A 10,297-nucleotide genomic window follows, 5' to 3' on the forward strand; every position below is an offset into this window, starting at 1 on the left:
AGTGAAGATACATTAGTTGATACTGAGAGGCCTAAAACAAGTATAGAACAGCTTATGATTTTGACTTAAATCAGCGATGGCAAAAAGAGTGACAAAGATTCCAAAAATTGCACGCGAGGGCATATTGCCAATAAAGCTATATGAATCTTACCTCTGAAATCTGACTAGATTCGAATTCGTAAGCTTTTTGCGATTTTTCTTGAAAACTCATTATTAAAAATAATAAATGAATAAATAATAACGGCATTATTAAAGTTATTAAAATTAGTGTGCGTACTCTCATGAGTACGCACACTAACAGTGGTGCCATCTGTCGTCAATATAGCGTATTCAAGGATATTTCTTTTCGATTGACCACTTTTCTTTTATTACATCAACAGGTAATGTCTAATCACTTATTTTTTAAAAGAACTTTGCAGTTACCCTAATATCTGAGAAAGTCGAAGCTCATAAAGTATTGCTTCATTACGTGGTAATACCACATAAAATAATCGTGAACTGGAAGTATGCAGCTGTCCTTGTTCTGTTATTCGTAAGATGGTTCATACTCTATATTGCGAATGCTTAGATAAATATCGCACTCTGGATTGATTTACCATACTTAATATATCGGTATAGAAAATTATAGAAATTTTTTCAGATGTTAATAGGAACGAATTATTTAAACTGTATTTGTGCAAGAGAACAACAGGAGGTACCAGAAGATTTGTAACAAGTGAGTCGCCAAATATAAAAAGATTCGTTTGATTAATATTATAGAATGTGTAAGTTTGACAACTAGATATACATTATTATTATTATTATTATTATTATTATTATTACGGGCGACTCCAGGGAGTCCTTAGACTCATCGAGGAAGGCTCTAAACATCATGTCCACACAACTATGCGATTACATTCTCACAGTATCTATCATACCTCGCCTTGAACTCATTCACAGTCATGGCACCCACAACAGACTCTGGCAGCTTATTCCACTCATTTACCACTCTAAAAGTAAAGAACCCAGCTCTAACACCCTTGCTAACCACACTCTTGCCCAGCTTCCATAGGTGTCTCCCACCACCAGTCCTGATCTCAAAAATATCCTCTGAATTAATCCTATAGAAACCCTTTAGCAATTTGAATGTCTCAATCATACCACCCCTTTTCCGCCTATCAACTAATTTCTGCAACCCACAAATCTTCAACCTGTTCTCATAAGGTTCATTCCATAGACTGCTATCATTTTGGTCACTCGCCTCTGGATCCTTTCCACCTCCTCCTGATCAAGAAGAAACCTAGGTGACCAAATCTGGGCACAGTAGTCGAGATGAGGTCTTATCAAGGCTCGGTACAGAGGTACAATAACTTGCTTGTCTCTGCTCGTCAAAGTATTTTTCAACAACCAAGTGATTTGATGAGCTGATTTAGCCACTTTTGCAATGTTCCCCCTAAACTTCATCTCCCTATCCACCAACACTCCCAATTCCCTGGACTCATCAATCTCCTGGAGTACAGTTCCACCAATGTGGTATACTGCTGCTAATCTTTTCACCCCAAAATGCATAACCTTACATTTTGTCACATTAAATTGACATCCATTCTCCTTAGCCCAGAACTTCAATCTATCTAAGTCATCCAGCAAGACTTAGATATCTTTGACATCTTCTGCATTCACTATTGCCCTACCAACTTTGCATCATCAGTGAACAAATGAACTGTTCCTCTTAGTACCTTCCCTGTATCGTTAATGAACAAATTAAATAGCAGTGGTCCAAGAACAGAACCTTGTGGCACACCACTAGTCACAGGCCGTCTTTTGGACTCTACTCCTGAATAAACTACTCTGATATTTCTCCATTAACCACCCACCTATCCATCTCACCAACCCTATATCCATTCCTATATGTTGCTGTTTACGGATTAGAATTCCATGTGGTATCCTGTCAAAGGCCTTAGCAAGGTCCAGTAGAATCACTGTAAACCCATTACCCTTATCCAGTTCAGCCGTCACTGTATTATAAAACTTGAGCAAGTTACTGAGGCATGATCTACCCTTCACAAAGCCATGCTGTCCTCCGTACAGTATCTCATTTTCATTAATCCATTCCTGTATTTTTCTCTTGACTACTTTCTCCAAGACCTTGACAACGACTCCTGATATGCTGTCGGTCGGTAATTTGCAACAGTAGTCTTGGATACATGGTCGGAGCAATAGCTGCTAATTGGATTCTAAGCAGATTATGCTTCGCCTATGATCGTGCCTTTATTAACTTAGCTGATCAGGTTGTTGTTAATAATTGGAAATTGTTTGGTGGCAATGGTAACTCTCAAATTAACTAATGCTATAAAATCCGTAATTTGAAAATTTTGAAATTTAAAAAAAAAAAAAAAAAAGAAAAAGGATATTTGGAATAATCATAATAAATTTAGGGTGTGCTGGATGAATGATCAACTTCACCGAAATAATTTTATCTTCAAAAATTCTTAAGGTATAACCGATCTCCAGAATCCAGTTAAACACATCGCAAAGTCATGGACAAATGACTATAGCATGAAGCAGAATTATAACTAGAAGTCCCTGAGCACTCTAGCGCCTCGGGCCTCGCCTGTCTCAGGAAATTGTAAGTACGCCCCTGGTGGTAACTATTTTATTGCCAACAGCCAAGTCGAAATATCAAGCTAGTGCTTGATGTTTCGACCGTATATCATAGACTGTAGAACGTTTTTCAGCAGTACATAAGGTTTCCAAAACTAAGACAAGCTGAGGAACACTTCTAATTGCTGCGCATGATATTGGCCATAAACAACAAATAACAATAAATAAAACAATAAAAAAAAGGTCAGTTTAAGTAAAGAAGGTTTTGTTTAGTGTAATGTAGATACAAATAATAATAATAATAATTTTTTTTTTTTTTTTTAAGAATTGATATTTTAGATTTAATTTGCAGGTTTAAGTTTTTACATGGCTTTTAATAATATACATGCTGTTTTAATGTAATGTTTCTCAAAAATAATTGAAATTTATTTTTAAATAAATAAATAAAATAAAAATCAGATTTTACTTTATTAGTTCAAATCCTAAATAATACGTTACTCAGGACGGACAAGACATAATGCAAATATCATTTTCATAAATATAATTTCAATAAAAACAAACAAAACAATATAAAAATACCGGATCTCCGAATAACAACAACTAAGCAAATTTATTTTTTTGAATGCAATCGGTGCTATACATCACGTTTAAGCAAAGAAAAACAATTTAGTTAAATTATTATCCCCTAGTTATTAATTCTGAATACATGTTGCTAAATATACAATTCAATTGGAATACTACCTTCTAATGTTGAACTTAAAATTACATCTGCACAACTTATCCAAATCCCTTTTTAACTGACATTAAGCTTGATTAAACTCAACCCAGTATAGTTGTTTACTACGCAACAAAGCACAAAAGGCACTGTCTGGCTGCATTAGAGTTACTGTTATCCATTCTGTCCTGAATATAATTCTCCTTGCATATATGTAACACTAACTTTATACTTAACATACTCAACATTCAGTTTATTACAAAATGCAGTGACTGAACAATATTTCTTACAACATTCAAACAGCACATAAAAACTACAATAAATTACAGGCTACAGTAAAGTGACCTGAATTTAATTATAGCAACGTGTTGAGAATATGTTTCCAAATTCAAAAACGTATTTGCTAAAATACTGTGTCCACTAACTGAAGAAAATAATAATAATTTTTTATTTAAGATGAAAAATTCATTACATAATTTAAAATGGAAGCATTTCGAAAATTGTTACAAATTTTGTATTTTATGAATTCAAACCATTCTCAATATCGCTTTCTAAATTACTAAAAAAATTGTCCCTCCTGAATAGGGTATTCGTATACAAACTAAAGGTTTAGGAATAATTAATATTGGAAATGAAAATAGCAAAATATAAAATCTCCCCGGCGGGGAATCGAACCCCGGTCTCCCGCGTGACAGGCGGGGATACTCACCACTATACTACCGAGGAACTATAAGAAAGAATAAAAATATTTTATTAGGCCTAAGAACTATTAGCGGTTGAAAACAATGCAGGAAAATAAATGAATAAAATAAGATTGATCCTATGTTTAAAATGTGTTCTAATTTCTCTCTGTTTCGGGCTCCATAAATTAAACTAATTCCGGTATTTAGAAGGTTCTTACTCCTGTATACTGGATTCCAGATTTTCGTGGGATATTATTGAATGGTGAAGTGCATAATTATAATTATAACTTTATAGTTTTTGTAACCTGAATAAGATTCTGTTCAAGGCTGCACGTGTGGTTATTCATAAACTTTGATCTTTACTTTGGAAGTTCGAATAAACCAAGGATGAACTAATTGAGTAACTGATTGATGGATTGGATGATGAACTGCAATGAACACGAGAATATCATCATCATCTTCTTCTTCTTTGCTTTTTTGTTTCTTTTAACGGACGTCTTTGTTGTCCTTCTCACTTTGCGGTGTTGCACAATGTCGTAAAAAAAGTATATATTTTTTAAACCTATATTCAAATCAGGTTCCTGAATATATTTTAAAATGTCCATTTATTTCAACTTAACGTATCATTAAAATAAACAAACAAAAAAAATTAGCAACGTATGTTGCTAATTTTTTTTTGTTTTGTTTTTCAGCCTACAGGCTGAAAAAAAAAAAAAAATCGAGCAATCGTATCTTTTCAGTTTATCCTTAGAACCAGCGCTTCATTTTGGGGGAAAAAAAAAGTTTGTGGACGGAACACAACAGAACGCCAACAATGTTCTGGTGTGTGTGTGTGTGTGTGTGTGTGTGTGTGTGTGTGTGTGTGTGTGTGTGTGTGTGTGTGTGTGTGTGTGTGTGCGTGCGTGCGTGCGTGCGTGCGTGTGTGTGTCCCTTCCACAAACAAATAATATCTCTATTTGAAATTAGACCATAGCAAGTACTTGAAGCAAGGGTGACTTCTTTCCTCCCAGTAGTTTCAAGAATTTGGAAACTGTGAAGCTGCTTGCTTTCAAGTGAATTTCCGTTTCCTCTGATGCTGAATAGAAAACATTATATGACTTCACATGGACAAAACTGGCCACTGATGACCACCACAAGTCATAAATGTTTTACTGCTTTCAATTTATAGTCACCGTTAGTGTGTTACTGTTCAGTAAGAAGAAATCGATTAATGGCATCGGCTCCCCCCATGCTATTTGTGCGTAGATTTACAATAACGTTATGAGGTATCACACAACACCACAATTCCTCCCTTCCGTTTTTATGACATCATCCACTTTCCCACGAACTACGAGTACTAAAACTTAGTCCGGTCACTGTCTTTGTCTCTTCCACTAATTGAGTGTCATGTATGCATTTTGCCAAACCCCAAAATGGCACCATGACAACCATCTCTTGAGTTGACATTTGCCACCGTCTTTAAACACTGACTGCTGAAAACATAGACTTGCTCAACACATACAATTTTTTGCTAATATTAACTTTTAACACCCCATAAATATTGCTAAACAAAATGACAAAATATTTGTTTATATTATATTTTTGGTTTATTTTATAATTAATTTAATAATCGGAGAATTAATTAATGCGTCGGCGAGCGATTTAATTTAAAAACATTATTCGAAACAAATGTCAAAGGTTAAGAGTCAATTTTCTTTTATATAAATCTCATCCGCAAAATGTGGTAAATCTTCGTCCTTTAGTTCAGTGGCCGAACTGAAGGTTAATCCGGAAATTTTGCTGAAGTGGCCAAACGGAACTTTTGTAAGCAACCTTGAGGTCTCCAATAAGCAGGGTGATGGATTCTCCTTCAAAAGACCTTTGCAAACATCCATGTCTTCAGCCAGATAGTCTGAGATTGGAAATGATATCCAACCTGGCCATGTAAACAATACTGATTTTAAAAATCGCCCCACGTGCATCACATCGATTCCTCTCAGCTCCTGGTCGCTTCACAAAGTCAAGAACTATATTTCAGGAAATGTTGTGTGCAGTTTTTCCTTTTTTTATATATTTTCTGGTCTTCCAAAACTTAGAGCTAAAAGAGCCCTGCCTTCTCCCGTTAGAAATAAAAGGGTCAGAATATTAATTTATTTATATTTTAAACTACCAAGTGTCGCTTCTTTCAGATCAGGGTACCCTTCTTATATAGAAAACCGATTCTGTCTGTGCTGTTCGGTATATTTATTGTATATCATCTTAAAACTTTTGCATATAAATGTGTTGCTATTCCATACAATGGAATAAATGATTTATGGCAATTTTTTTTCTTGGTATAATGTGTAGAAAAATCTGCAATATTGTTATACTTGTAATCTGAAGGTTATCATACGCTGATTTTTTTCTAGTGTATTATTATTATTGTTGTTTTTTCTCGTATTTATCTGCGCAGACAACTCTGAACGTATGTGAGGAGATCGAATGATCTGCTTTCAATATTCGCACGTGTCAGTTCGCTATCATGTTTGTTCAGTGGACAAAATTATGTTGTGCGGATTCAACGAATTGGAGCATCGAAAAAATGCTTAGAAGTCAAATTAAAAGACGAAACGAAAAGAAAACGAAACGATGAAATGGCTCTGCCCCTTTGTATGTGTGTGTGTGTGCACGCACGCGCGCACACACACACACACACACACACACACACACACTGAAATGACTAGTCAAATACTGGGCGTTGAAAATGATACAAAGTTCAAAGTTGACACTGGTCTATATTTACTTGTAGCTTGGAAACTTCCGTTGTCCGAAAAGATTTAATACCAAGGAATGTCCAAGTTCAAGAGTAAAAAAAAAAAAAAAAAAAACTTACTGTTTTCCTTGCAGGCATCGCTTTCGGTAGCTATAAACTGTCTGTCTCTTGTAATTGGGAAAATATAATCGACTTGACGCCACAACATCAGTAAGTTGTGTACAAAACAGAATATGTTGCAAGTAAAGTCTTTTTTGTTGTTGGCTGGTTTAGATTCCGTGAAAGTAGTAAAGACTAACAGGCGAATTTATTACTATTATAAACTATGAGTGTTCTTTGACTGAGTTACAGGTTTAGCAAGATATAAAACGTTTCCACCTGCATAGGAGACGGGCTAGCTCATCTTTAGATGAAGGGTTTAATAATATTCTTCTCGTATTACAACCGGAAGAATCGAAATCCAGATCTGATCAAACAAACCACATCGTCTCCAATGACTGGGCAGCAGCTTCAAACGCTGATGTTTGAAGGATACCTCAGAAAACAACCAGATGCATAAATGCTCATAATCATTGACATTTCTAAATCAATATCTGTGTGTTTTCACCCGAATGAGAATTGTCAGTAAATCACAACAAAAATTAAAGCTCGTTCTTTCGGCTATCTCGTCATTGACTTCCAGACCTACAGGGGTGTCATCCATGTTTTCAAGTGCTATTCTACTTCAAGGACTTTAGATATAATTTTTAAAACGAATAACACACACACACACACACACACATATACTGAAAACTATAAAAAAGAACTCATCACCAGATTGATTAGTGTAAATATGAAGTTTTCTTTTTTTTTTTTTTCCGTGTCCAATAAAAATCCAAACAACCATATTCTGGAATCATGGGGGGGATTAAGAAGTGGATTTCATTCATATAATACAAATTGCATTCACTATTTCTTAATATTTCTTAAAAAGCGATGAAAAGTAATTAGTTTTTTTAAATATTTAAAATATGTTTAACTTACTAAAAAAAATTGAAAATTTTTTCCCCTTAAAACGCTTTGAGGAAGAGACAAATGACCTCATAAATGTCCAAAATGTTCATTTTTCTCTTTCTCCACCCCTCATTGTTCTCTTTTATATAGACGGGAATTCTTCAGTTCTAAACATTGTAAAATCACGAAATTTTCTGTAAACGTAAGATTATAATCTCGTGAAGAGAATAAATAACAAAATGCTTGTGCAATTCCAAAAAACTATTTATATTTCGCTAAATCCCTTCTGAATACGCTGAAAACTAAAGTTCTTGGTTATCTATAGCGAGGCGGCTGTATTAAGAGAGAAGGGAGAACTCGTGGACCCTTTTTAAGGGGGACAACGCCGACCTTTGTGTTTCCCGGCACTTTATTGTTCCTAGCTGTTGAGGGCTGATCATATTTCTTCCGTTCAATGTGCAGCGGTTTGTCTTGACTACATTTCACTGTAGAAGTTTGCTTTCGTAGCCTGTTCGTACAATGAGCCCCACGTGTCCAATGTCCTTGTGATCCTCGAGTTGAAAGATGACGTTACCGCGTCTCTTTTCGTTGTCCAAGTTTCGAATTTCTCTGAAACTCGATAATCCTGTTTATGGTTCTAAGACCAAAGTGCATGCAAGTGTTTCGGCTGAAACCGAGAGGCTGCAAGATTTCGGGAACCAAAGTAAATAAAAAAATAAAATAAAAATTAGAACGTCATGCAAGGCCCAAACAGGACTTTGGGCATTTGAAATTAAAAATCGGAATTTCGGAATTTCTTGAGTTGACAAAGCGGCATTTTTTTTTTTTTTTGAAAGTTAAAAAAAAAAAAAACTTTTTCTTCAAATCTCGTTACTTTTTTTCACAATGCAAACAAAAGTCTTCTTCAATGTTTTAAAATGCAGAAAAAACGCATGTCTTACGGGTGTACAAAAAACCGATAATATCAGTTGATCTGAGATAAGATCTGAGATCGGTAGCATCTACGCTGGTGTTCAGTCCCCCCTAGGTGCTATTACAAAAAAAAAAAAAAAAAAAAAAAGCACCACGCGTAAAAGGGAGGCAGTATTCCCCACTGATATTATCGATTTTACCCTGAAACTGTGTGCGTGTGTGAAGGAATTTAATTAGGGGAAAAAAAAATAATGACAGCGGGAATATTAAGTCTATAAAAAAGAGCTTTCTCGGGAAGTACAGCTACATGTGTGCTGGTATAAATAAATGGATATAACATTATTATTATTATTATTATTATTATTATTATTATTATTATTATTATTATTATTATTATTATTATTCAAACACATTCTGGAACTAAGACTCATCGAGGGAGGCAATAGTAAGATGCATTCTAACAGTGATAATATTTATCGTACCTTGTCTTAAATTGATTCAATATTTGTGCACTCATTACCTCATTTGGCAATAAATTCGACTCAACCTTCAGTCTAAATTCAGTCTTATGCACCACACCTTTATACAACTTCCAAGAATGACTTCTCGTCTCTATCCCCTTCCCTCCGTCAACCCTTTGAAAAATATCCTGGGTATCTATTTAATTCCCTTCCCCTCCAACTATTTAATAGAGTCCGTAATTTACATTTTCTCAACCTGTCTTCACAGTCTGTATTCCACAATCCCGATATTGCTTTTGTTATCCGCCTCTGAACGTTTTTTCCAGAGTTTGCTTCTCACCTAGGAATGCAGATGACCAAATCGTAGTCAAATGTGGTCTAATCAAAGCCTTGTACAGCGGAACGACCGCATCCTTATCTCTACTTGTCAATGTTCTTCCCAGTATATTAGCATTTCTTTCTGCTTTTTTATCGCTTTCGCAATATGTCCTTTGAACTTCAATTCTTTATCGACCAAGATCCCTCGCTTCCTCCACCTCCTGTAATACAAAGTCTCCAATATGATACACAGCTTTACTTCTTTGAGATCCAAAGTGTAAAACCTTCCATTTACTGTTGCTAAATTGATATCCCCCACTTGCTAGCTCACATAGCCATTTTATTCAAATCGCTCTGAAGCACCAGTAAAAAATTAGAAAGCCAGTTTGCTATCCAATCAACCAACTGATTTTCCAATCCCATTTGTCGTAACTTATACACGTTTATTATGTGGTAGCCTGTCAAATGCTTTTGCAAAATCCCGAAATATCACTGTATAAGAATCACCTTTATGCAGAATTGTAGTAATCTTATTATAAAATGTAAATAAATTTGTAAAACAAGACATCCCTTTAACAAACCCATGCTGACCCCTATAAAGAATTTTTTCCTTGTCCACCCAATCTTGTTTTCTATTACTAACCAATCTCTCCAAGATCTTAACAACCACTCCAGAAATGCAAACTGGTCTGCAATTTGAAACATCCGTTTTGCTTACACCTTTATACAATGGAACAATCTTGCCCTCTTTCCACTCATTGGGGGGGGGGGGGGATTCTCACTAGACTCTCATTAAACAACCGAGTCAACGGAAGTGTCAGTTCCTTAGAGCATTTTTTCATAACACGTGATGAAATTCCATTCGAATAGTCGAATAGTCTTATTCACATCAAGATGACTTAAA

The 10,297-nt window shown here is 35.2% G+C and overlaps 1 non-coding gene across 1 annotated transcript; it reads right to left on the reverse strand.

Annotated features, from left to right (window-relative positions):
• Window positions 1–3,949: 3,949 nt before the first annotated feature.
• TRNAD-GUC (transfer RNA aspartic acid (anticodon GUC)) lies at window positions 3,950–4,021 on the reverse strand. Its single transcript has one exon. It is a non-coding gene; the product is annotated as a tRNA-Asp (tRNA).
• Between the last annotated feature and the right edge of the window lie 6,276 nt (window positions 4,022–10,297).

Source organism: Typopeltis vanoorti, chromosome 2 (genome assembly GCF_054136105.1).
Source record: "Typopeltis vanoorti isolate ZY-2024b chromosome 2, IOZ_Tvanoo_1.0, whole genome shotgun sequence".
Taxonomy (NCBI): domain Eukaryota; kingdom Metazoa; phylum Arthropoda; class Arachnida; order Uropygi; family Thelyphonidae; genus Typopeltis; species Typopeltis vanoorti.